The following is a 26975-nucleotide window of genomic DNA, read 5'->3' on the forward strand; positions in this document are numbered from 1 at the left end:
GGTAATTATTTTTAAATTAAAAAAAATGTTCATTGGTCTATTTTCTTTATATCCTATTATACCCACTTGGCTGTGCTGCTTCCAGTGTTAAAATACCAAGGCTGGGTGTTATCCAATCAGATTTAAGCTAGCTTGTGTTTTCAGGCAGATTAAGTCTGCCCTAGGCCTTCAGAATCAATCGAGAAGCCCGCTGTCCGCTGTAAGTGAACAGAGACGATCCAGTTGCGATAGCCAATCAGCTCACGAGTCAGCTTGGCCCGGGCCAGCTAGCTGGCCTCATGCAAAAGTTGACATGAACGCATCCTGTGATTGGATAAGCAGTAAGTTAGAACTTTTCTAGCAGCATTAAGCAAAATATCAAAACTAAACACAGAGATTTGTATCTATAGGCAGCTATCGGTGTATTTTTGAACACATGATGGCTGAAAGAGGAGAAGGGACGGACTTGGTTGCAGATTTACTTGCCACACCATTTTCCAGACGGACCTTTCAAGAAAAAATGGATCTTGTGAGAACAGGTCGTCCGACTCCAATGCTAGCTGGCTTGTCCCAGCAGGGGAAAGGATTTGTTCGTCATTTTCAGGCAAGCAACTATGAACGGTACCCATGGCTAACAGCTTCAGAGAACCGCTGCAGGTTATTCTGCTGGGAATGCCCGTTGCTCGCATCAGATGGATTTGGTAGCATTAAAGTGCGTTAAAACGTACGCCAGAAACACGACCGGGCAGACACGGCTTTCAGCATTAGCCTCCATGTCCATAGAAAAGGACCTACTCATGGACCTGAAGCACACAGATAAACTGTACAGAGCCATTGAGGTTTTCCTGAGGAAAGAAAGAAGGATGGATTTTATTTTCAAATGAGCAGGAGAGGAGGAGATCCATGCTGGACATTTATGTTGGTGAGTAGAAAGTATTTTTTAATGTTTTGTCATTTCATTTTGTTAATAATAAATGGTAACGAAATAAAATGGCAAAATGAAATTATTCTGTGTTCTGTTTCTATGCAATTTATATTGTGTATAACGTGGTGTGTGCAGCTGCGCCAACATGTTCAATTGTTTCGCGGTGCAATTTTCTCCAAAACAAATGCAAATAATGTGTTTGCTTTACTTATTTATTTTATTGTCTCATCTCTTAAACCCGTCTTTCATTTTTGAGATTTGACAGTATCCGTGGTCTTAGCTTCCTACTCTCAATTGGGAATGCGAGTTTGATTTTAAAGGCTCCGGAAATGACGTCTTGCCCAGCCACTGGTGTGTGTGTGTGTGTGTGCGTGTGAGAGAGAGAGAGAGAGGTTTCTCCAGCTGTGATGTCTGTAACCCAGAAGCTAGAACCTTAATGAGGTATTAACTAATTGGCTTACTAATATGATCCATCCTCAATTTAGATAAAATATAAAATATAAATTAAGGAAATTAACAATACTAATTAATAGATATCTAATTAACTAATAGATAATTTCATAATGAATTATTGGAAGGGTGAATTACTAAAATAACGAGTTTAATATTAAACATCGGTTAAAACAAGAATCTTGAACATCACTAACAGAAACAGAATAGGAAAGCTGTATACTATTGGTCCAGGTGGGAATCTGAAATTTCATTGGCTGAGAGAAATAAGTCCCGCCTCCGCGAAATAAAACCGTGCGACGCAGCTGAGCGAGAGGAGAGACAAACGGCTGTGCAGCACGCAGATACAGAAAGCAAAGACTGAGCGGTTAGAGAGAGAGAGAGAGAGAAAAAAAAAACAACGGTCGAGGCCGTGAAGAACCCTGATTTGGGTGCCGCATAGATAGAGGGAGAGGCGGACTTGACTCCTTCTAATAAGAGCTAGGAACTTGGAACCAACGCGGTGAGTAAAGAAAAAAGAAGAGAAAAAGCTAACGATGCAACTTAAAAAAAAAAAGGAAACTTAAATAGCTTATCAAATTAATTCCATTCTTATAGATTTGTGTGGAGACGACAGAGTGAACCAATCCTCTGTAGGAGGGAACCGTTGGAGCGCGTTGGTGAGTGAATGAGATTAAATTCAGTAAATTATTAAATTCAAAAAGCTAATTACAGCAACCGAGGTGACAGCAGTGGGCTGCTAGACGTTAGATCCCAGGAGTTAACATCTCAAACTACCAGTTAACGGTGGTAGGGCATATAGGAGTTAACGGCTCAAACCGCCAGTTAACGGCGGTAGGGCATATGGGATTCCCAGGAGTTAACGGCTCAAACCGCCAGTTAATGGTGGTACGGCCTAGATGTACAAGGTCCTCAGGGGCGTTATAGCTAACGCCATAGAATTAGCAATGCGTCCCTTAACCAAACATTTAATAATAAAAAAAATAGATAAATAAAAATAAATAAAAGCTAACTGATTAGGGAGGAATTATTTTACAAAGGTGGACCAAAGGACCAGAATTTATATTTTGTTGAATTTTGTTATAGAACATTTTATTTATTTATTTATTTATTTATTTATTTATTTATTTATTGTGTTACAGATATACAAGGTGTCACAATGCTGTATAGAAACACAACTAAATGTATCCTTGTTGTCATGAATGTATTTCTTGTTGAATAGTGTAGAGTAATAGAATCTAACTGAGCCTATTGAGCTGAACAATTGTTGTCATATGTAATTATATTTCCAGAGCTACTGAGAATTATTTTAATAGACAATCAAATTGATGTTATGTTAGTTGAACTGTGAACCCAAACATGATTGGCTATGCCAATAGAGTGAAGCATTTGTTTAAGTCTGTAAGACTTTATGCTGTGATGTGACGAGAAGGGTCGATGCCAACTCGCTAACAGTCCTGTTGTTTACAGGCTGGGTTTTTTTTTTTTCCTTGGGTTTGATCCCGACTCCTATGATCACTCACTTGGAACGAGAACTGGATTTCTTCCTGACGAGGGAGATGGCGAGCCTTAACCACTGAACGAACCAGGACATCTCAAGTAACTGAAGAGCAGACTGCTCTCTTCTGTGAACAATCTCAACGGTGCGGTAGGAAAAAATCGCACCACCGGACTCTGACTTTCACCCCAAGCGTGGGGATTTGACTTGACGCCGGCTGACTTGTGACTCATATGATCAAATCTCATACCGAGCATTTTACTATTGTCGATTGTTTTCATCTGTTTTGTGTGTTATCTTTATGTGTTATATTTCCCATTATTATTAAAATTTAGTATATAAACCGTTTCATGCTATACCCGTGACTCCAGTCATTCTTAAACAACCTCCAATTCTCCCCGAACCTAATTATTGGCCCATTTGTTTATGTTTTCTTTTAATTATCTTATTGTATCCTGTAATCCGGTTACATGTCCTATTGATGGTATTTTAAGGTGTGTTAATTTAGATTGGACTGAATAGGAAATCACTGAAGGCCCAGGGGTGGAACGCACCACCCGCAACTGAATTTACCACAGCAAGCCTTCCAGTTCCTGAAGCAGCAAAACAACCCCAGACCATCACACTACCACCACCATATTCTACTGTTGGTTTGATGTTCTTTGAAATACTGTGTTACTTTTATGCCAGATGGAACGGGACATTTGCCTTCCAAAAAGTTCAACTTTTGTCTCATCAGTCCGCAAGGCGTTTTCCCAAAAGTCTTGGCAATCTTTGATATGTTTCGTAGCAAAACTAAGATGAGCCCTAATGTGGTTTATGCTTAACAGTGGTTTGCGTCTTGGAAATCTGCCATGTAGGCTGTTTTTGCCCAGTCTCTTTCTTATGGTGGAGTCGTGAACACTGACCTTAATTGAGGCGAGTGAGGCCTGCAGTTCTTTAGAAGTTGTCCAGGGGTCTTTTGTGACCTCTCGGATGAGTTGTCTCTGCGCTCCTGGGGTAATTTTGGTCGGCCGCCCACTCCTGGGAAGGTTCACCACTGTTCCATGTTGTTGCCATTTGTGGATAATGGCTCTCACTGTGGTTCGCTGGAGTCCCAAAGCTTTAGAAATGGCTTTATAACCTTTACCAGACTGATAGATCTCAATTACTTTTGTTCTCATTTGTTCTTGAATTTCTTTGGATCTTGGCATGATGTCTCGCTTTTGAGGCGCTTTTGGTCTACTTCTTTGTGTCAGGCAGCTCATATTTAAGTGATTTTTCACTGAAACAGGTGTGGCAGTAATCAGGCATGGGCATGGCTACAGAAACTGCATGCAGGTGTGATACTCCACAGTTGGGTTATTTTTTTAACAAGGGGGCAATTACTTTTTTCCACACAGGGCAATGTAGGTTTGGATATTTTTTTCCCTAAATAAAAAACATTTAAAAACTGCATTTTGTGTTTACTTGTGTTATCTTTGACTAATGGTTAAATTTGCTTGATGATCAGAAACATTTTGTGAGAAAAACATGCAAAACAATAAAAAATCAGGAAGGGTGCAAATAGATTTTCACACCACTGTATCTCATTACCTAATTATTAGGCTTTCCTATGTCTTCACTATAATAAGTTAAGGCCATTTACAAGTTAAAGCACATCTCTCATCAGATTAAATGCATATCATTTTATCATAAATTAAGTTAAAGCTGATTAAGATTTAGACCAATTTTTCACCAAGTTTCATTATTTTAGAAAAGAAACAGACCTGATGCACACAGCTGGGCAGATAAGCGCAGTTTTATTAAGTTCCATACCCAGGTAAGGCACATATGTCTATCCTATGTACTGTGTGAGGGATCAAGCCAAATCAGTGGAGGAACACAGGCAATTTACAAAAATAGACTCTTTAATTTCCTTTTTGTTTTAAAATGTCCTCACAAAAACAGCTCGAGCTCATAAAAGAGGTCAAACAAACAAACAAACAAACTGAAACTCAGTAAACTTCTAACTTAACATACAGACTGACTGAAACCATAACCGACCTAACAAACAAAGACACACAAGGGTATATATACACGCTGGCTGATCAGACCATATGAACAATAGGGATTACTAGACAAACATTTACTAACTAAAACCAAAACCACAAATCAGTATAGTCAGATTGTTAATAAACCTAAACATCCTAACCCATAAACCTAACTATTTAACTTCAAACTTAAATTAATTAACAAATGACAAAATAATAAACTAAAGGAAATTCTTCAGTCCCCTCTTCAGGGAGCGATTGGTTTGGTCCCATTAGCTCCTCCTGTATTTAGCTGACAGAACCCCTTCAACCCTGTTTGCTTCGCACTCCTGCACAGTAGGTGGCGGTAATGCACCTTAAGTTGGTTGCCACCCGCCATTTAACCGGAAATGAAGAAGAAGAAGAACCCTGTTTGCCTGTCCCATCTCAAGAAGCAGGAAGTGGAGAACCTCAGCACCGGTAAGAGAAAACAAATTAACTTAAATTGAACAAATGGAAGGCATAAAATACAGCAGTTAACTAAATGTGCGCACTTACAATTAGAACTAATGCATTTAAGCCATCTAAACAATAAATCCAAAGAAATATAAACATACAAACTGCAATCATAAAAGTGCAAGAGTGTACTTAACGTTCACCGTTGTGTGGACATGGATGTGGTCATCACAACTGTAATGCTTGAGAGCCAAGAGATGTAAAGTAAGTCCAACTGTTTGATAAATGCAACAAGATTATAAATTCACATTTTACATTTTTCACTTTTTTTATGAAACAAAAAACATTAAATATTTAGCAAATCAGGTCTGAATGGTTATTATAACGCTAAGTTCACATTTTCTTTACAAAACTCCCCAAAACAGCTTTCTGCTAGTGGCAGAGGGACAGTCTGCACTTAGCGAGGACAACCAGTTTGCTGCTAAATGAAATAGCCAATCGTAGTAGAGCCTTTCTATCCAATCAGAGGCCAGAAAGGCGGGATCTTCCTTAGGTATCCTAGGATTCCAAATGACGTCTCCTGGACGCCTCCCTGGTGAGGTTTTCTGGGCACGTCCAAATGGGAGGAGACCCAAAGGAAGACCCAGGACACACTGGAGGGCCAATGTCTCTCAGCTGGCCAGGAAATACCTTAGGATTCCCCCGAAGGAGCTGGTTTGGGAGAGAGAAGTCTGGGCCTTTCTGCTTAGGCTGCTGCCCCCACGTCCCGACTCCAGATGTGTGGATGAAAATGAATGGATACACTGATGGATGGATATGAGAAATGATTGTAAAAGGCAGAGCAAATGCTGACTTCCGAATGAAGTTATCAGCTCAACCTATTTGTTCAGTTCAGTTCGGAAAGATCAAAAACATTTAGATACTTACTTTTGATTTTATGTTTCCAATGAAATAGTTGATGACTGTCTTTGTCAAAACATATTCATAGTTGTTATTCTATCTTTGCAGTTGCTGTTTCTCTACTTTGTTTCCCTTTTGTTTGGATGTTAGGTAATCCTCTCTTGTGCACACAGAGTCACGACCAGACACTTTCCCATGCACTCGACGCCACCCGGGGATGACACCATCTGATGTCTTCCTGGCAGATTAAGGCCTTCGACTCCAGCTTCATAAACAAGTTCCTGATCAAAGCTCTGTGTCACGGATTATCTCCTTCAGAAACAATATCAAACTGGCATAGGTAAAGCTTCGAAATGTCAAGGAATCTTGGTCCTAACTGTTTTTTTAACAGATTAACTCTTGCTGAAAAAAGAGCGAAGAAAAAAGAAATAATCAGCAGACAGGAAGGAAGTTAACTGGCTCACAGTGCCTCACAATGAGAGGATCGCAGGTTTGAATCCCGGCCTTTCTGCATGGAGTTGATATGTTTTCCATGGGCATGCATGGGCTTTCTCAATGTACTCCAAAACATGCATTTTGAGTTATTTGTGACTTAAATGATTCTGTGTTGCATGTTCTTCCTAAACAGTAAAAAGAACACAAATGTCATCCTTATAAGTGGATATTTAAAACACATTCTCACTCTGTCAGGATGCGCTGGTGAGTGGAGCGGAGGTGAGGATCCAAATGCTGGGGAGGAAGCAGGCAGGCGGACAAACTGGACCACTTAATTGGTTTTAATGATTCACACACGCAGGACACGGAAACAATGAGGCAACAAGAGACACAGAACTGGAGGGGTTTAAATACAGGTGGGCTGGGAGCTTGGGTGATTGGGAAACGAGAGGCAGGTGGGAGCAATCAACAGAGACGCAGGCTGAACCAAATGGGGAGACAGGACAGGGTGTGACACACTCCCAGCACGTCAAAAACAAACGCTTGGTCAGCCACCCTCCGCGTCAGACCCATGACGCCAAAAGTGCCCTTTTTCGGTACTTATGTGCGAAAAGGGATTTTTCCCTTATTTGACTGCAGATCCCAATGCAGCGTTACACTGACGCGATGGGACGTCCACAGCCACGGCACCAAACAAGCTCATTGTACCTCACCTTAACCTTATCCTCTTATTTAACCTTCCCCTCACCCCTATCCTAACCTTAACCATCTTGCTAGCGAACACATTAGTGATGTCTCGATCGCTCTAAAAGCCGGCTCTATGAAGTGAACGGCGGGAGCCGCCTCGTCATTGGTCGAGTTTGGACCGAGCCAATGCGAGGGGAAGGTTTCAACTAAAAGTAGAGGGTATTTGTAACCTCCCCCTCGCCAGATGGTATGTTCTAACGTTCCCCTTGGGCGGCAAATATGGAAATTCACAGTCAGATTCTGACTGTCAGAGACAGAATGCATGGGAAACAAACGCTTGATCACAGTGAGAGTAACGTTTTAGGTAGCAAGAGGGTTAAGGTTAGGATGAGGGTGAGGGGAAGGTTATAAATAGTGAAACGTTAAGGTTTAGGTGCGGTTAAATGAGCTGGTTCGCTGCATTGGGATCTGCAGTTACAAAAGGGAAAAACCCCTTTTCGCACATAAGTAACGAAAAAGGGCACTTTTGGCGTCAGGGGTGTGACGTGGAGGGTGGCTGACCAAGCGTTTGTTTGTGACGTGCTGGGAGTGAGAATGTGTTGATATTTAAGTCCAGTTTAGTCTATTTTTAACAGTGAAATATTGATAGCTCATAATGTATGATTGCAAAATCACTTATTGTATGTAATTATAAATGAAAAGTTTTATTAGGAGCATTACTAAAACCTTTAAATTCACACAAAATAACATGCATCGTATGTTTAATACAGGGTACAAACCAAAGTCACAGAAAGTCTCTAGCCACTAAGTTTTGTTTTATTCACAAAGAAAGCAATGTAAACATAAAGAAGCATGTTTTTTTTCTTTTTGCAGGGGGAGTTTCAGGATCTAATTGATGAATAGCTGCCATAACTGGGAGCTGCGTCCTTCAATTGAACTTTAATTCAAATGTGCATCAATCATTTTCCCGCTTTTATAACATAATGGATACTCACAGCTCTGATTAAAGTACGTTTTGTCCTTGTGATTTGACTGTGTGTGTGTGTGTGTGTGTGTGTGTGTGTGTGTGTGTGTGTGTGTGTGTGTGTGTGTGTGTGTGTGTGTGTGTGTGTGTGTGTGTGTGTTGCATGGCCCTGTCTGTCTCCATTATGAAGCAAACAGAGCCTCAGCTGTGCTGCTTCCACGCCCCAACACTCAAATATTGTATTTTTTGAATTTTTTTGTCCTTCATACGAACCAGTCACTGCGACTTCAGCAATCAGGGTAAAAACAAGCAAACAAAAATATGTCTGCGTAGTAACTGCTCAAACACCTGTGTGTGTGTGTGTGTGTGTGTGTGTGTGTGGTCCAATATCATATGTGATCACGAAATTAAAAAGGTTTCCGCACATAATGCCATCATTAAAGTGTACAGGAACATCTTTGTCCATTATAGTGACTTTTATTCACTTTTTTTCAATTTTTTGTGAACAATTGAGTTAATATTTCAAATATTTCAGATAAGATAAAATACACAACAGTTGTATTTTTTGCTGTAAGACCTTCAGATGTGAGCAGTAACACCTACTTATTTCACTAATATTCTAATAATTGGTAAAGGTAAGGCACAAGCTCCTAAAATGAGTTTGCTTATCATCCACTTGCTTGCTAATGAGCTAACTAATGTAATTCATTACCGTGCCATACAGGGATTTGACTAATGAGACTGACCCTTTGCAGGATGTAAAACTCGAGTTTGACAATAGCTGGGGGCTATAGCAGGGTAGGATACACCAACTCAGCTGTGCTTTCTACGGCTATTATATTTTCAATAAGTTTAAAATACATTTTTATTGACCCCTTTATGAGAAAAAAACAGGGCAACAACAGGGCAGTCCATTGAAGAAATCAAAGAAGTACCTCTATCTGTTATTGTCACAAAGAAAGTCTAAATTGTACAACGTTGATGCGAAAGCCGATGCAAACCAGTCCCTTTCCTGAGATGCCATCTTTGTTGTTTTGCTCCAATAATGGTGTTAAATTCACAGATGTCATATAGGTAGATGCCTCTTGGACTTGAGCTATTGGAGCTGCCAAATTTGCCCGTCGCTATTTTGGATGGGTCCCCAGTGAATTTGTCTCTACTGAGGAAGGTGCTTAGTTAACTAAAAACACATTTTATTATGCATTTTAACAAAACCAAACAGATGGTTTGGCACAATGGTTACAATATAAATATAATATTTTTTTTAAGTATTAAATTCCACAAATAGGCTAGAAAAGATGCAGAGAAGTCCCACGTGATTTATTTTCAATAGTGCACCGGTTGTTGCAACCAAAGGCTGTACAAAAAAAACCCGGCATAGTTGCTAACTCTGCATTGACTCCAATTGGGTTTTTCTAATCTAGTAATAAACAGCATGGCGGTAGGATTATGAATTTTAGACCGTCATTGGTGCAGAATTCCAGGATCGTTAAATTATTTAGTGGCACCTTGGGCGTTTAATTTTTTTTGCTGTGACATAAAAATAAATGAAAACAACTAAACAGATTTTTGCAGATTTTCCAACATATGACAATAAAATCAAGCCCAGATGATAAAACTGGTGTCAAATTTTGTTCAAACTCTAAATGTCTTGGTTGATAAAAAGGAAAAAGCAGCCTTTTGGAATTAACTGGCATTTTCTGCCAATAGGAATAACTTGATGATGTGACTGTGGCCTAAACCACGACATTCCATTGAATGATTCTTGTAAACAGCTTCCATTATTTATATTATAGTTATTTTTTTCATTTAGAACAAGTATTGAAATATAATTCACTTTTATCTTCCATTTTAGCCAGTTGAATCTGTTTAAAAGGCAACAAGAGAAGACATTCACCCAGAGCTTCGTGACCCCTTTTATATCTGCCTAGTCCATATTTCTATGCAAACACAGAATTCTGCAGAAAGTCTATTAAGGCCTATCTTAATGAATAGAGACTGAGCACAATGACACCCTGAGAAAGAGGAGTGATGATCATAAAGGTGGATGAGGAGTCTAGCATATCCAGTGATTCCCCAGTGGGCCGGCCAAGGCTTTTGACTTCACTCTACGCTGGTAGAGAAGGACAGGTGATGAATGGAAAGTAAGCACTGCTGGATCTGTCATCTAAGCAATCTCATCAGCCCTGTTCCCAATAGTGATAAAATATTCACCAGCTTGTCAGAGGTATCTGTACATCCCACAGTAGTTTAGCTGAAAGTTTCCTGAATTGGAAAATGAGGAGTAATTTAACTGTTAACTGTCTTTCACTTATATTTTAGATTGTCCTTACTCACAGCAAGGACGTCAGTGACATAAGCCAAGCACTGTCTAAAATGGTTAGGCCTGCAAGAACCTTAAGCTGTTGTATTTTTGCTAAGGGTCATATTGTGCTCAAATTGATGAGCATTTTGAAGATTTGCTATTTTAATAATGGATTAATGATGTGCTTAATGAGGCAAAACTAGGATTTTGATTTGAAAGAATTAAGCTTCGGTTGCATTGATGGGTCTGGAACAGGTAGGAGTATGTTCAACCAACCTGGGCGGCACCATTCATTAGGTAGTAGGTCCATAGCGGAATTGAACAGTAAAGCTAGGGCACAGCGGTATGGCTGGAGCAGAGCGGAGCCGAGCCGGGAACAGGAAAACGTCAATGCTTGCGAGAAGCAAAGAAACACCATAGTGCTGTTGTTTGTTAAATTATTTGTACACAGATGTGAGAAGGTGCCAGCAGCAAGTTTGGCTTAGCTTCAGAACCAGAAACATTCCTCACTAACATTGAGGACAGCCACATACAGAATTGTATGCATTTAGATTTACCCCCGCTTGCCAGATGAGTCCAACTGATGATCAAAATACTCTCCTGAAATCATAGACCCCGCCCCCTTTATAAAAGTTAGAAATAATTACAGCCACGCCCATTACAGATAGCTGCCTCAGTGGTCTTGGTCTCAAACAAAAACTATTTGTCATATGTGGGTGTTTGTTTTGGCATCCGTTTCATGTTATTTTTGTTGTTTTATTGCTTCGTTTCAGTTTTTTGGTCAGCTTGTGTTTTCTTGTTTCCAGAGTTTACTTTTTTTTTATAATTCATCTTCAGTTTGTCAGCCTGCAATCCCGCACAGCTGCTTCGTTTTTCCCTGATTCCCTTCTGTCGGTTCCCTTCCCAGCTATCTCCACTTGCACCTGATTAGTTTTCCAGGTTCACACCTCATTCTCCAATGCTAGAACTCAATGCTCATTGTTACTGGTAATCTGGTGCTCCACCTTGTGTGATTATTTGTCTCGGATTGCCCTAGATGCCTCCCAGATTTTTGTCAATCCTGTAAGTACCTCCGTTGTTTTCTAACTAAAAATGACTTCTATCAATTTTTCTTTGGTCCTGTTAGCATTGTGGTCCCCAAAACAGGGACAGTTTTACAACCGACAGAACTGATAAGCTAAACCAGGATCAAAGTGTTTTGCTGCCATCCAGAGATGGGGAATTGTGGCATCAACAAGTCATCTCCATGCTGTTTTTCTTCAGCTCAGCAACCAAACTAGGTGATTCCAATCAGCACAATGAATGAACCTGGCTCAGATGCTGAGCAGAACAAAAACAAGACATGGAAATGACTTGTTGATGTGACAATTCTCATCTCTGCTGCCATCCCAAAACAAATATGTTATAGGCTGCTCCTTCTGGTTGTTTTATTTATGTATTATGTGCTCTCCCTTTGCTTGTTTCTGTGTTAAGAGCTGTGTTTTTATTTCTGTGCAGGTCGGCTGTGGCTCCTGAGTAGCCTGCCCCTCTGTGGAGCACTTGGAGTGTCGCAGCTGACTGCAGTTTTCTAGATTGCCACCACTTGTATTTAAGCAGCTGGGTCCAGTACTCAGTGTGGCGTTATACTGAATAGTCTGTTTAGAGTCTGTGGATGTACTGCTGTGATTCCTCTGCGAGTGACCTTTTGAGTTTCCCACTGGTGTGGTGATTTTTTGTTATTAAATCTCTGGATGTAAACCGGGTTCTCTCTGCCTCCTGCATCTGGATTCATTCTGGTGTTCCCCGCCGTGACATTATAACGCCACCATGTCAAATCCAGCAGGAGGACTACCAGCCACCGGCGTTCCCTTACCTATTTCAGAGCAGGACGAAACTGGAGGAGGTGGACTGATGCCGCTGGCTCAGGAGATAGGGGGCTGCATGTCTGGGATGCAGCAGCTCCATGGACGCCTCTCCAGACTGGAGCAGGCTCCCTCCCTGTCCCGTCAGGTACACCTGGGAGCTCCCAAGCCTTTGGATGGCACAGCTGCGGACTGCAGGTCATTCCTCGCCTCCTGCCGGCTGCATTTTGAATTAAACTCCGGTGAGTTCCCCACCGAACAAAGCAAGTTTGCTTTCGCCATGAGCTTCCTGACCGGACAAGCCAGGAGGTGGAGCCTGGCAGAGTGGGAACGGGGAACGGATATCCGCCGCCCTTTTTGAGAGTTCTCCTGCCAGCACTGTGTTCGACCCTACCACACCTCATCGAACCGCTGCAGCTGACTTACTCCGCCTGAGGCAGGGCGGACGCAGCATTTCTGTCTGCACCATGGAGTTTTGAACGTTGCCACCCAACACCCGCTGGCCCGAGGAAGCACAGGTTGACGTTTTTCTTCAGGGCTTTTCCAGCGCTCTCAAGGACAAGCTAGCTGCTCGGGGAGGTTCCGTAGGACCTGGAGGAGCTTATCGATCTGGCTACGGGCATCGACCGATGGAGGATGGAGTGCAGCAGAGGAGAACGTCGCTCCGTGGATCTCCACCCACGACATCTGTGCCTTCGCTACCACTCCCTGCCGCATCTCAAACTTCACCCCCCGTGGAGCCAATGCAGCTTGGAGTGGGGAGACTCACCCCGGCGAAACGACAGAGATGGATTTTGACTGTTTCTACTTTACCCTTTCTTATCGCCCTGGCGGCAAAAACGTCAAACCCGATGCCAATATCAGCAGGATGGTGGGTCGATAGGGACCTCGGACAGCACCACCATTGTTCCCCCTGCCCTGGTACTGGGGGCCACCCGCTGGGCCTTGGAGCAAAGGGTCAAGTCTGCAACCACTGATGCAGTCCCTACTCCTTCTGGATGTGCTCCCAACTGTCTGTTTGTGCCTTCGAGTATGCACCCCACAGTGTTGAAGTGGGGGCACTCTTCACGTGTGGCTTGCCACCTCGAGGTGACGAGGACTGTCTTCCTGGTGGCTCAACGGTTCTAGTGGCCAACCATGTCCTCCGACATCCGAGCATTTGTCTCCTCCTGCCCTGTGTGTGCCAGTGTCAAAGTACCCAGAACACCCCCCTGTAGGACTCCTACAACCCTTACCAGTCCCTTCCAGACCATGGTCCCATATAGCCATGGACTTCATCACTGGACTGCCTTGTTCGAGAGGTAAAACTGTGATACTAACTATTGATGACAGGTTTTCCAAGTTGGTTCATGCTGTGCCCCTACAGAAGCTACCCTCTGCTAAGCAACTGGCTGAGTTGGTAGCACGACATGTGTTCCGGCTGCACAGACTTCCAGAGAACATAACCTGCGATTGGGGCCCACAGATCGTGGCAGCATTCTGGAAGGAGTTTTGCCAGTTCCTTGGGGTCTAGGTCAGTCTGAGCTCTGGTTTCCATCCTCAGACCAGCGGGTAGGTAGAACACTTTAATCAAGATTTGGAAACCACCCTACGAGCTATGTGCTCAAAAGACCCCAAGACCTGGTCCACACAGCTTCCCTGGGCAGAATACTCCCATAACTCCCTTGTGAACTCTACTGGTCTTTCCCCTTTTCAGGCTGCCTATGGCTACCAATCGCCTCTCTTCCCCCATCAGGAACAATCAGCGTCTGCCTCCAGCTCTGCGGCGTTTGTGAGACACTGTCGACGCACCTGGAATGAACACTGCTCGCGATTGATCCGAAACCAGGAGACGTTTACCTCCGTAGCGAACCGTCAGAGGTCCGTCGTGCCAAACTACAAGGTGGGTGACAAAGTTTGGCTCTCCTCGACTGATGTCCCAATGAAGGGGGGTTCGAGGAAGTTGCTTCCCCAATACATAGGCCCGTACCCTGTCTCCAAGGTCGTCAACCCGGTAGCGGTCAGTTTGGATCTCCCCCGCTCCCTGCAAGTGCATCCCGTTTTCCACGTCAGCTAGCTGAAGCCATGGAAAGCTAGTCCCTTGCTTCTCCCCCCGTGGGTCCACCGGCTCCCCACATTGTGAATGGCGGCCCAGTCTACACAGTCAACGAACTTCTAGCCTCTGTGTTTGAATCACAGTATTATATACTATGGAAGGTGGGTCGGGACATCCAGTATCTGGTGGACTGGGTGGGTTATGGCCCGGCGGACCGCCAGTGGGTGCCAGAGCGCCATATCCTGTGCCATGACCTGATCGCCCGCTTCCACCGGGACAACCCGGATCAGCCCTGTCGTCCGTCTGGTAGCTGGACCTTGTGAGGGGGGTTATGTTATGGGCTGCTCCTTCTGGTTGTTTTATTTATATATTATGTGCTCTCCCTTTGCTTGTTTCTGTGTTGAGAGTTGTGCTTCTATTTATGTGCAGGTCGGCTGTGGCTCCTGAGTATCCCACCCCTTTGTGGAGCACTTGGAGTGTCGCAGCTGACTGCAGTTTCCTAGATTGCCACCACTCATTTAAGCAGCTGGGTCCAGTACTCAGTGTGACGTTATACTAAATAGTCTGTTTAGAGTCTGTGGATGTACTACTGTGATTCCACTGCGAGTGACCTTTTGTGTTTCCCACTCGTGTGATGATTTTGTGTTATTAAATCTCTGGATCTAAACCGGGTTCTCTCTGCCTCCTGCATCTGGATTTATTCTGGTGTTCCCCGCCGTGACAAAATACCATAGTATTCAAACTAAATTCAGGCTGTTACACCCCCTCCTTGCTTTACCACAGGGGCATTTAATTCTGGTCCTGCAGGGCTGGTATCCAGCAGATTTTAGTGGTTTCTCTGCTCCAACACACTTGATTCAGTGGTTGAATCACCTGTGCAGCAGCACATCAAGCTCTGCAGAAGCCTGTCAGTCACCTGCCAGTTGAAATCAGGTGTGTTTAAACAGGGTTCAAATAAAATCATGCTGGATACTGGACCTCCAGGACCAGAATTAAATACCCCTGGTCAAGGAGGTCCAAGAGGGAGTAACACAGAAAATAAAAATATGGAGGGAATGAACTAAAGACTCAGCAACCATTTCCAGTCCCAAGAAATGAAACAAATGTGGTTCACTACAATACTAAACAAAGAGAGTCTCCCCAGTCTTAACAACAGGAAAAACTAGCTGAAACTAAACCGACATAAAGGTAAAGTTAAACTATGTCAAATACTAAGATAATGCTAAATGGGAATGTGTCTTAAAAGCTCTACCAAATGTTTGAAGATAAACTAAGCAACACTATAAGCCCTCTGGTTAAAGCAAAAGGGTTACTCTTAGAAAAAACACCACAGCACCTGGGAGAACGACAAACTAGCTCTGAGTTTCTCTGTTGTCAGGAGAAGGTTTAGTGGCTGATTTGCTGCAGCTGGTGCAGAGGCACAGTGTGTCTCTGTCCATGGTGCTGAAAAGGGCCACTGGAAAAGAGAGGGCAGTGGGCAAGAGAATCCGGGGTGCAGAATTACATACATACAGGGGTCGTAACACAGGCTCTTTATTATATACTGTTGTACACTTCTAGGCCCCCCAAAAAGTCACCACCTGTAGGTGCAATCCTCCTATTGGATAATTACTGCATGGGCGATTATTTTTCAGCTGCAACAAGTTATTGAACTTCAGTTGGTGCAATGAGTTGCTTCCCAAGTGTTAAACAACCATGTGGAAAAATACATCTGGTGGTCGTGGAAGAGATGTTCGAGAAGGGTCAGATCATTGGCATGCATCAAGTAGGGAAAGCTTCAAAGGAGATTGCACAAATGACTAAAACAGAGTTAAGAATTGTTCAACCTGTTTAGCCACTAGCTGTGGGGGCAGTGTTATGATCTGGGGTTGTTGCAGATGGTCAGATTAAGTTTCAGTGAGGAAGGAAAAAAGCCAGAGGGTGGGGGGGTGGGGGGGGGATTATTTTACTCCTAACCGAAGCCCTTTAGGAAGCTATCTATAATGTCCAAAATCTCCCTTTCAACTTTTACTTATTCAATTCTTATTCAAATAACCAGGAAGAAAAGATTCAATGAGGATCTTGAGAAAATTCATGCATGCCTTCTAGCCTCATGCTTTTTAAACGTAACTACATCATAGGGTGAGTTGGGTATTAAATACAAATGAATCAATTACATCAAACATCTCAAGAATTCCACATGTTGTTTGTAAACTTCAGCATTTAATTAAACTGTTTAAAAGTATATCTTACTTCCTCTTTTACTGTTACAGCCTGCTCCAGTGGAGAGTATTTGATGAATGGTTTTCTTTTGACTAATGCTAACAGATTGGACATCCTGCTACTCTTGGCACTGTGCTGGAAGAGCCTCACCTTCATTCCAGGATGTTGTGCCAGGATTGGGGGCCTGCTCTAAGACAAAAAATAGTTATTTAGTGGAGAGGGATGTTCCCATTAGGGTGATGAATTAACTAATTACTGGAAGTAAACAGTCCCTGAGAGATAGAAGACAAACTGAGGTCTACCACAAGGGATGTGTAGTTGTATTACAGGCCCCATCCCGCCTGGATTAGGCATGGATGCACAGCTTGAGGATGTGATGTGTGTCTGTATGCACGTGTTCTTGGTAGTTTTCTGAATTCCTTGTTACTTGAAATTCGTTGCATCGATAGTTCCATCCAATTGAGTCATCTATGTTAGTTTCTGCAGCTATGTTCCTGATGACATCTACTCTCAAACATGGGTTTAGTTTTGTTTGTTCACCTTTGTGAGTTGCTTTAAATATTTCTGTGATTTTCCCTCTGAGTTACAGTCTTTCTTTGCTTTTTTTAAAAGTCTGTAACAAGATCTCCCCTGTTTGGTTTTACTTTTCATGCTTGCCTGTGATTATCTGCACTACTTGAAAATGTTACTTCCTTTGTTTTGGCAGCCTCTGAATCTACAAAGTCTGCTTTCCTTTTGTGTGTGTGTCTGTTGACATCACCTGTTTAATTCCTTTGTTTTATTCCTGAATCTCATGCTCTGTTTTAACTTTCATGGCTGTTTGACATTCCTTTGGGTGCTGTTTGTTTATTTACTTATTGGGATAGCTTGCATCAGTCTTATTGTGTGCTTTGAGTTTTTATAAGTTGAAATGTTTTTGTATTTTTTTGCTACAACTGTCTTCCAACTGTTTCCCACTTGATCATTTATTTGCAAGAGGAGACACGCTGAATGCCAATCGATTTATTCTCTGTAGGTATAAAAGTTTTAGCTGCTTGTTATTAAAATCTTTTTTCAGAAAACTAGGAAGGGTTTTGGCATAAAACACAACTAGATTGCAAGAGAATTGGACAGTTTAGGTGGAGTCAGACACAAAAATCCTGTTTTGTAATGCTTGTTTGTCCTTTGGATGCAAAATCAACCATTTTTTTAATGCCAAAGGGGGAAATCATCTTTAGATTTAATATTTTAGAATCTCACTAAAGTTTATTTGCTTCCATGGATTTAATCACACTAAATCGTTTTACCTTAGTTAAAGTGAGCTCCTAAGACAAACTGATTCTCTTTAATTGATCCCAGCACCCTAGGATTACCGTTGTGAGGTTCAATGACTGCTGTGTAGGGAGATTAGGTTTGTGGACTGAAGCGAGCCCATGCAAAGTAACTGCATGCACTTCCCTAGGAGTCTTTTTAAATTGAAGATGAAGGGCTTCCGCTATGGAATGCTGAGCTAAATCCAGATTAACCTGGATAACTATTTATATTTACAACATGCACTTCTTTCCAGCTCTTGAATAATGTTCTTTTTCTCCCGTTTTTTATTGTCCAAATAATTTTCTACTGTATTGTTTTGTTTGTTTTGTTTTTCTTTTGTGTTTATTTTGCCTTTGTTGGAGCACTTGCTCAGGTGTGGCAGATGATTAGTGCCAGGAGAAGGAAAATAATTCAGACTTTTTTTTTATAGTCGGAATTCATGTTCTTTTTTTTTCCTTTTCAGTGGCACCGCTTCCTTAAAGACACACTTTGCTTTCTTTTAGCACCCCCTAGTGTCCATTTAGTACAACCAAAAAGTTTCTCCTTGCTGTGCGTTCATCTTTCTAACATCTTAAAAGGATACGTTGTAAATTTTTCACATTTGTAAATACTTTTCTTGAGCCACTATGTGCTAAAATTACCCTCTACAGGGTTAATGACAGGCCACCCAGCCCGTATCATCCCCTGTGGCCAGAATACTGCACTTGCAACTTCAGTGTGTCCAACTCCTGTTGAAAAAAATTGAGCTGACGTACCTGGTGCGGCAGTTTGCTTCCAGCATGTTTCCTGCATGTCTTAGATCATGAACACTGCTCATTTGTTTATTTCAGCAATAAAACCCCGCATAACTATTTCAAGGTCTAAAAGACCTTGCTTTTTTCTTTGCTTGCTTTTTGCCTTTTTTATGGTGTTTTAAAAGCTGGAATAAAAACACTTCTCAAATAAATGCTGGAGATTAGATACGGGACATTTGAATATTATGAAACAGAAATACATAGAGGAATTTCATCAAACCTGAAGCTTGCTGACCTTTAAAAGTAGAATAAATTCCAAACAAAACTTTAATTATTTTTTTTGTGGAACTGAATATCAAAATGTGTTCAAACCAAAGATAAATTACATTTCCAGCCTACACAACATCCTTGGATGACTGAGTTCAATCCAGTGACCATAAAGTAGCTGACGCACACGACATCACATGAACCCCCATTAACTCAGTCAATGTCCCTTGTACAGCGCTGCCTTTTGGTCTCTTATCCAGACTAAGCTATTCAGCATTTCTTATGACCGATTACACATTTAGTCAGGGGAAGCCACTGGTCCTTTTGGGACTTGGGGAAAAAATATCATGCTGCCACTCACTCCTATTCTGCATTAAATGCTTGAAAAGCCCTTCTTCAACCTTGATCGTGAAATATGAAGATCAAGGCACCTAATAAGTGTTTTTTCATTGTTCACAGTCCCTGTGAATTCATAAATCACTCCTCACCTTGTCTCGTCAAGGGTACAGTGGACAGTGCAAAGCAAGGTGTGGATAAATGTTTAAAGTTAGTGTTGAGCCACACTATTTCGACCACCACTCTACAATTGTTGTTGTTCAATTTCACTATTAAGAATAGCTTGTGGTCATTATGCCCCACAAGTGCAAAATGTGCAAACTCTAATTTGTTATGGATTCTTGTTTGGAGCTTCAGATGATCTGTCACGCTCATACAGCATCATGGCGCCTGTGTTCGGCCACGCCACTGCTTGACTCCTGTTTTTGATTGTTTCCGCAATATACGCGGGCATCTCGGCCCAATTATCATGTGGCTTTGTTTCTGCTGTCCAGAGTTACGATTGTGGTTCTCTTTTTCATATAAAAGAGTCTATGGAGTTCCTCGTGTTTGACCAGCACAAGTACCAACAAACATTTCCACCTCCGTTTGTTTGTTCACTCCACTCACCTGAGTTCCAGCTGGTGTGCCACGCCCCGGGGAGAAAGAGGAGATTGAGGAAGCGGAGATGCAGGTCTGGTGTTCAAGTCAAGCAGAGATGGGCTCCTTATTTGGGGATCGGTTCTCTGGATCACCTGACCAGATGTTTGTGGAGGATCCCTCTTGTCAAGCTGTGCTGTGGTGACCATGGTGATGGGACGCCCTCCCCGTCGTCCTTTTGGATCATCGTGCCCGATGTCCTGTAGCCGGTGTGGTGTTGGTACTTTGATTTGGATGTGTCGTTGCCTTACAGCCCTTTGTTTACACCGATGGATCAGCTGGTGTCCTCCCGGGTCAGCTGGAGATCACGAGATTGCAACCAATCCTGCCGAATTTAGCTCCTAAGCCAGTGACGACACTCTCTTGCCGATTTGGTCTGTTTAATGCTCATTCTATTGCAAACAAGTCATTTTCCTTGAATGAATTTTTTTTCCAGTGAAAAACTGGATTTCATGTTCCTTACTGAGACCTGGCAGAGAGAAGGGCAATATATCCATCTCAACGAACTCTGTCCTGCTGGCTGCTCTGTTTTTAGGAAGCCCTGCCCCTCTCGCCGTGGAGGAGGTCTCGCAGTTGTTTTCAAGGAGACTTTTATTTGTAAAGTGATACACACTCAAGCTTTTACTTCTTTTGAATCACAGATAATTAAGATTGGTTCATCTAATCCATTTTACTGTGTGCTGATTTATCGCCCGCCCAGTCCAGCTACTGTCTTTCTAAAGGATTTTGGTGATTTTTTATCTTCTATCATAAAGGTGGAAAATGTTTTAATTCTGGGAGATTTTAATATTCATGTTGATGACAGCACTTCTGGCCTGGTGGTGGAACTTTTAACAATGACTGAATCTTTTAACTTTGAGCAGCATGTTTCTGGCCCCATCCATCAAAAAGGCTACACTTTAGACCTTGTGTTTTCACTTAATCTTAATATTGCTAATCTTTGTGTGAATGATGTGCACATGAGTGGCCATAGCTGTGTTTTATTTGATTTGCTCTTCAATCCCATGTCCACTCCTTCTGAGATCGCATCACAAAGGCGCACCATTACAGAGAATACAGCAACAGGATTCTCTGAGTTGTTTGACTCTAATTTGATCTTGGAATCTCAGGATGTGGACATCTTTATTCACAGCCTAAACAGTCTCTGTAAATCCATTTTGGATGAGGTTGCTCCTTTTAAATCAAACCTGGTACCTTGGAAATTGTTTTGTCCATGGATAAATGACAGCATTCAGAACATGAAAAGACTGTGCAGGAAAACGGAATGCCTGTGGAAGTCTACTACTGTAAACTTGAGGTCCATAGGCTGCACCTTAAGGACCTTATGTCTTCTTTAAATGAACTGATATAAAAGACCAGGTCTGACTACTTCCGTCAGCTGATTATCCGAAACAAGAAAAAAACACAAGTTTTTTTGACACCATCTATTGTAAGTCCTGCTGCTGCTCTTACACCTGTTTTTAACAAAGCTGATGCTAACACATTTCTTAATTACTTTGTTGGCAAAATTCAGGATATTAGGAACAAACTTTCATCATTCCTGTCATGTAACGATGATGTTGATGAACCGGCTGCTCATTCGTGGCCCTCTTTTTCACCTGTAACACAGGATGATATTTTAGCCTTGGAAACCCCAGTGAAGCCTTCTTTTTGTCTGTCTGATGTTTTACCTTGTAAAGTCCTTTTAAAAGAGTTTGATGCCATTGGTCCTTAGGTTACCAAACTGATTGATCTCTCACTTTCTTCTGGTGTTTTTTCCTGTTGCTTTAAACATGCTTTTGTGGAACCTCTTCTCAAAAAATCAAATTTGGACCCAGCAGAACCTAAAAATTTTAGACCAATATCAAAACTCCCATTCTTGTCTAAAGTTTTAGAGAAAGTGGTCTCTGAACAACTGGTATCTTTCTTACAGGATCACAATGTTTTTGACAGGTTCCAGTCCGCTTCCCGTAAGCACCACTCTATGGAAACTGTGCTGCTTAAAGTGTCCAATGATATTCTGATGACTGCAGACACTGGGAAATGCACTGTGCTAATCCTGTTAGACCTCTCATCTGCATTTGACATGGTCAACCATGAGATCATGTTGAGTAGACTCCGAGGTTTGGTTGGGATGTAGGTCCAGTCCTGGCATGGTTTTCATACTATTTATTGGGTAGAAGCCCAGTCAACCAGATCTTGTCCGACTCAACTCAATTGTTGTGTGGAGTACCCCAGGGCTCTGTTTTGGGCCTGGTTTTGTTCTTGCTTTACATTCTTCCTTTAGGAAAGTTAACGCTGGAGTTTGCCGATGATGTTTCCTATCATCTATTTGCTGACAGTCTTCAGCTGTATTGTTCCTTTAGGCCCTCTGAGGTTCAAAAATTGAATTCCTTGTTGACTTGTCTCGAGCGCATCAAACAGTGGCTGGGTGCAAATGTCCTACAGCTGAATTCATACAAAACTGAGTGCTGGTGATTGCCTCTGATAATGCTATTCCAGGGATTCACCAGCACTCAGGTGATTTGAGCTTGACCGTTAAACCAAGCCTTAGAAATGTTGGTGTTTTCTTTGACAAAGGAGTGTCTCTTGAGCATCACTCAAAGCAGTTGACTAGACATTGTTTTTACCATTTGAGAGAAATTTCCAAACTCAGAACAATGGTATCCAAAAGTGATCTTGAGTTGATTAATCACACCTTTGTATCGTCCCGCTTAGACTAATGTAACAGTTTATTTTCATGTCTAAACAAAAAAAGAGTTGTCCCGCTTACAAGTTCAAAATTGTGCAGCTAGATGACTGACCCGTGCCAACACAAGAGCTCACATTACCCCCATTCTAAAAGCTCTTCATTGACTTCCAATTTCTTCTCGCATTCGTCTTCGTCTTCGTCTTCGTCTTCCTCCGCTTATCCGGGTCCGGGTCGCGGGGGCAGCATCCCAATTAGGGAGCTCCAGGCCGTCCTCTCCCCGGCCTTGTCCACCAGCTCCTCCGGCAGGACCCCAAGGCGTTCCCGGACCAGATTGGAGATGTAACCTCTCCAACGTGTCCTGGGTCGACCCGGGGGCCCTCTGCCGGCAGGACATGCCCGAAACACCTCCCCGGGGAGGCGTCCAGGAGGCATCCTGACCAGATGCCCAAACCACCTCAACTGGCTCCTTTCGATCCGGAGGAGCAGCGGTTCTACTCCGAGTCCCTCCCGAATGTCCGAGCTCCTCACCCTATCTCTAAGGCTGAGCCCGGCCACCCTACGGAGGAAACTCATTTCGGCCGCTTGTATCCGCGATCTCGTTCTTTCGGTCATTACCCAAAGCTCATGACCATAGGTGAAGATTGGGACGTAGATCGACCGGTAAATCGAGAGCCTGGCTTTCTGGCTCAGCTCCCTCTTCCCCACGACAGATCGGCTCAGCGTCCGCATCACTGCAGACGCCGAACCAATCCGCCTGTCGATCTCCCGATCCCTCCTACCCTCACTCGTGAACAAGACCCCGAGATACTTAAACTCCTCCACTTGAGGTAGGACCTCTCCCCCGACCCGGAGGTGGCAAGCCACCCTTTTCCGGTCGAGAACCATGGTCTCAGATTTGGAGGTGCTGATCCTCATCCCAGCCGCTTCACATTCGGCCGCGAACCTACCCAGCAAGAGCTGAAGGTCAGAGCTGGATGAAGTTAGGAGGACCACATCATCCGCAAAAAGCAGAGACGAGATTCTCCTGCCACCAAACTCGACACACTCCACACCACGGCTGCGTCTAGAAATTCTGTCCATAAAAGTGATGAACAGAACCGGTGACAAAGGGCAGCCCTGGCGGAGTCCAACCCTCACTGGGAACAGGTCCGACTTACTACCGGCTATGCGGACCAAACTCACGCTCCTCTGGTAAAGAGACTGAATGGCCCTTAACAGAAAGCCACCCACCCCATACTCCTGGAGCGTCCCCCACAGGATGTCTCTGGGGACTCGGTCATAAGCCTTCTCCAAATCCACAAAGCACATGTGGATTGGTTGGGCAAACTCCCATGCCCCCTCCATCACCCTTGCAAGGGTATAGAGCTGGTCCACAGTTCCACGGCCAGGACGAAAACCACATTGCTCCTCCTCTATCTGAGATTCAACTATCGATCGGACCCTCCTCTCCAGTACCTTGGCGTAGACCTTTCCAGGGAGGCTGAGGAGTGTGATCCCCCTATAGTTGGAACACACCCTCAGGTCACCCTTCTTAAAGATGGGGACCACCACCCCGGTCTGCCACTCCCTAGGAACTGCCCCCGATGACCACGCAATGTTGTAGAGACGTGTCAACCATGACAGCCCTACAACATCCATAGCCTTGAGATACCCAGGACGAACCTCATCCGCCCCCGGGGCTCCGCCGCTGTGTAATTGTTTGACTACCTCAGCAACTTCTGCCCCCGAGATCGGACAGTCCATCCCCAGGCCTCCCAGCTCTGGTTCCTCCTCGGAATGCGCATTGGTGGGATTGAGGAGCTCCTCAAAGTATTCCTTCCACCGTCCGACTATAGCCTCAGTTGACGTCAGCAGCTCCCCATCCCCACTGTAAACAGTGTGAGCGAGTTGCTGCCTTCCTCTCCTGAGGCGCCGGACAGTTTGCCAGAACCTCTTTGGAGCCGATCGATAGTCTTTCTCCATGGCCTCACCAAACTCCTCCCACGCCCGAGATTTTGCCTCGGCAACTGCCACTGCTGCACCCCGCTTGGCTATCCGGTACCTGTCTGCTGCCTCCGGAGACCCACAGACCAGCCACGCCCTGTAGGCCTCCTTCTTCAGCCTGACGGCTCCCCGAACCTCTGGTGTCCACCAGCGGGTACGGGGGTTGCCACCACGACTGGCACCGGCCACCTTACGACCACAGCTAGCAACAGCCGCCTCGACAATCGCAGAGTGGAACAAGGCCCACTCGGACTCAATGTCCCCCACTGCTCTCGGGACGTGGTCAAAGCTCTGCCGGAGGTGGGAGTTGAAGACCGTCTTGACAGGTTCTTCTGCCAGGCGTTCCCAGCAGACCCTCACTATGCGTTTGGGTCTGCCAGGTCTACGCGGCATGTTCCCTTGCCATCTGATCCAACTCACCACCAGGTGGTGATCAGTTGACAGCTCCGCCCCTCTCTTCACTCGGGTGTCCAAAACATACGGCCGCAGGTCAGATGATACGACTACAAAATCTATCATCGACCTGTGACCTAGGCTGCCCTGGTACCAAGTGTACCGATGGGCATCCTTATGTTCGAACATGGTGTTCGTTATGGCCAAACTGCGGCTTGCACAGAAGTCCAATAACAAAACACCGCTCGAGTTCAGATTAGGTGGGCCGTTCCTCCCAATCACACCCCTCCAGGTCAAGCTGTCATTGCCCACGTGAGCATTGAAGTCCCCCAGCAGGACAATGGAGTCCCCTGATGGAGCACTATCTAGCACTTGTCCCAGGGACTCCAAAAAGGGTGGGTACTCTGAACTGATATTTGGCCCATAAGCACAAACAACAGTCAGGACCCGTTCCCCGACCCGAAGGCGCAAGGAAGCTACCCTCTTGTCCCCCGGGGTAAACCCCAACACACAGGCAGAGAGTCTCGGGGCTAACAAAAAGCCAACCCCAGCCCTCCGCCTCTCACCCGGAGCAACTCCAGCAAAGTAGAGTGTCCAACCCCTCTCCAGGTCTCGGGTTCCAGAGCCAATGCAATGTGTCGAGGTGAGTCCGACTATATCTAGCTGGTACCGCTCAACCTCTGCCACAAGCTCCGGCTCCTTCCCCGCCAGTGAGGTGACGTTCCATGTCCCAAAAACTAGTTTTCTTGTCCGGGGATTAAACCGCCAAGGCTCCCGCCTTGGTCTGCCACCCGATTCGCATTGCACCGGACCCTTCATGTTCCTCCTGCGGGTGGTGGGTCCACAGTTGGACGAGCCCATGTATCCGGTTCGGGCTGGGCCCGGCCGGGCCCCATGGGCGAAAGCCCGGCCACCAGGCACTCGCTCACGGGCCCCAACCCCAGGCCTGGCTCCAGGGTGGGACCCCGGTAACCCTCCGGGCCGGGTACTCCGACTCTTCGTTTTAACCGCCATGAAAGATCCTTCGAACCGTTCTTTGTCTCACCCTTCACCTAAGACCAATTTGTCATGGGAGACCCTACCAGGGGCACTAAGTGCCTCAGACAACATAGCTCCTAGGATCATTAGGGCACTCAAACTCCTCCACCACGATAAGGTGACGGTTCAAGGAGGAGGTTCTCGCATCAACTTTAAAATTCTTGTGCTGACATTCAGAGCGCTGCATGGTCAGGCTCCACTGTACGTTCGAGACATGCTCTGTCCTTACATGCCTTCTCGAAGGTTGAGATTGTTGGATCAAAATCTTTTTATGGTCCCCCGTACTTAATTCAAGACACGAGGAGAATTCCAGGCCGTCGCGCCAAGGCTCTGGAATGAGTTACCTCTGTTCTTACGTTCACTCAACTCAGCTGATGCTTTTAAGAGCAATCTGAAAACCCATTTGTTTCTCTGGGTATTCCAAACATATTTTGTATGTGGATTGGCTGTATACAACTTTTTATGTATACTGTGACTGTATTTTATAGTAGCCTATTTATGTGTCATTTTAACTTGTGAAGCACTTTGTGACCTTTTTGTCTGTGAAAGGTGTTATATAAATAAAGCATACTTACTTACTTACTGACTGACTTACTTACTTCAAATGCAGCCAGGTGTATTCTAGGTAGATGTAGGAATGGCACTTCATGGACAGCTCTTGGACAGCAACAACATTGTTGGTTGACCTTAAACGGTCTTTGGTTTAGGAATGGGATGCCATTCCACAGCAACATGTAAAATAACCAGACTGGCAGCCAACACAAAGAGGAGGAGCCAAGCTTTACATTGTCCACATGCACCTGAGACACCGGGCAGTTGGGAAATGACTTGTTTAACCCTTTGATGCATAATGGGCAGGTACTACAGGTACTACAGTGGACAGGTACTCAAAATTGTTATTTATTTATTTTTGCTACAATTGTTGAAGACTTTAATGCATTTAAGCCCCTCTA

At 44.1% G+C, this 26975-nt stretch overlaps 3 long non-coding RNA genes across 3 annotated transcripts; 2 read left to right on the top strand and 1 right to left on the bottom strand.

Moving 5' to 3' along the window:
* Nucleotides 1-1323: 1323 nt before the first annotated feature.
* On the top strand, nt 1324-3210 carry LOC139062620 (uncharacterized). Its single transcript, XR_011516181.1, has 2 exons — nt 1324-1856; nt 1952-3210. It is a non-coding gene; the product is annotated as an uncharacterized lncRNA (long non-coding RNA).
* Nucleotides 3211-4471: 1261 nt separating this feature from the next.
* On the top strand, nt 4472-8302 carry LOC129164965 (uncharacterized). The gene is made up of 4 exons (XR_008564440.2): nt 4472-5323; nt 6373-6539; nt 6890-7050; nt 8195-8302. It is a non-coding gene; the product is annotated as an uncharacterized lncRNA (long non-coding RNA).
* On the bottom strand, nt 5331-6970 carry LOC139062748 (uncharacterized). Its single transcript, XR_011516298.1, has 3 exons — nt 6882-6970; nt 5990-6102; nt 5331-5573 (listed from the first exon to the last, which is right to left on the bottom strand). It is a non-coding gene; the product is annotated as an uncharacterized lncRNA (long non-coding RNA).
* Nucleotides 8303-26975: the final 18673 nt, after the last annotated feature.

This window comes from Nothobranchius furzeri, chromosome 14 (assembly GCF_043380555.1).
Source record: "Nothobranchius furzeri strain GRZ-AD chromosome 14, NfurGRZ-RIMD1, whole genome shotgun sequence".
Classification (NCBI taxonomy): Eukaryota; Metazoa; Chordata; class Actinopteri; order Cyprinodontiformes; family Nothobranchiidae; genus Nothobranchius; species Nothobranchius furzeri.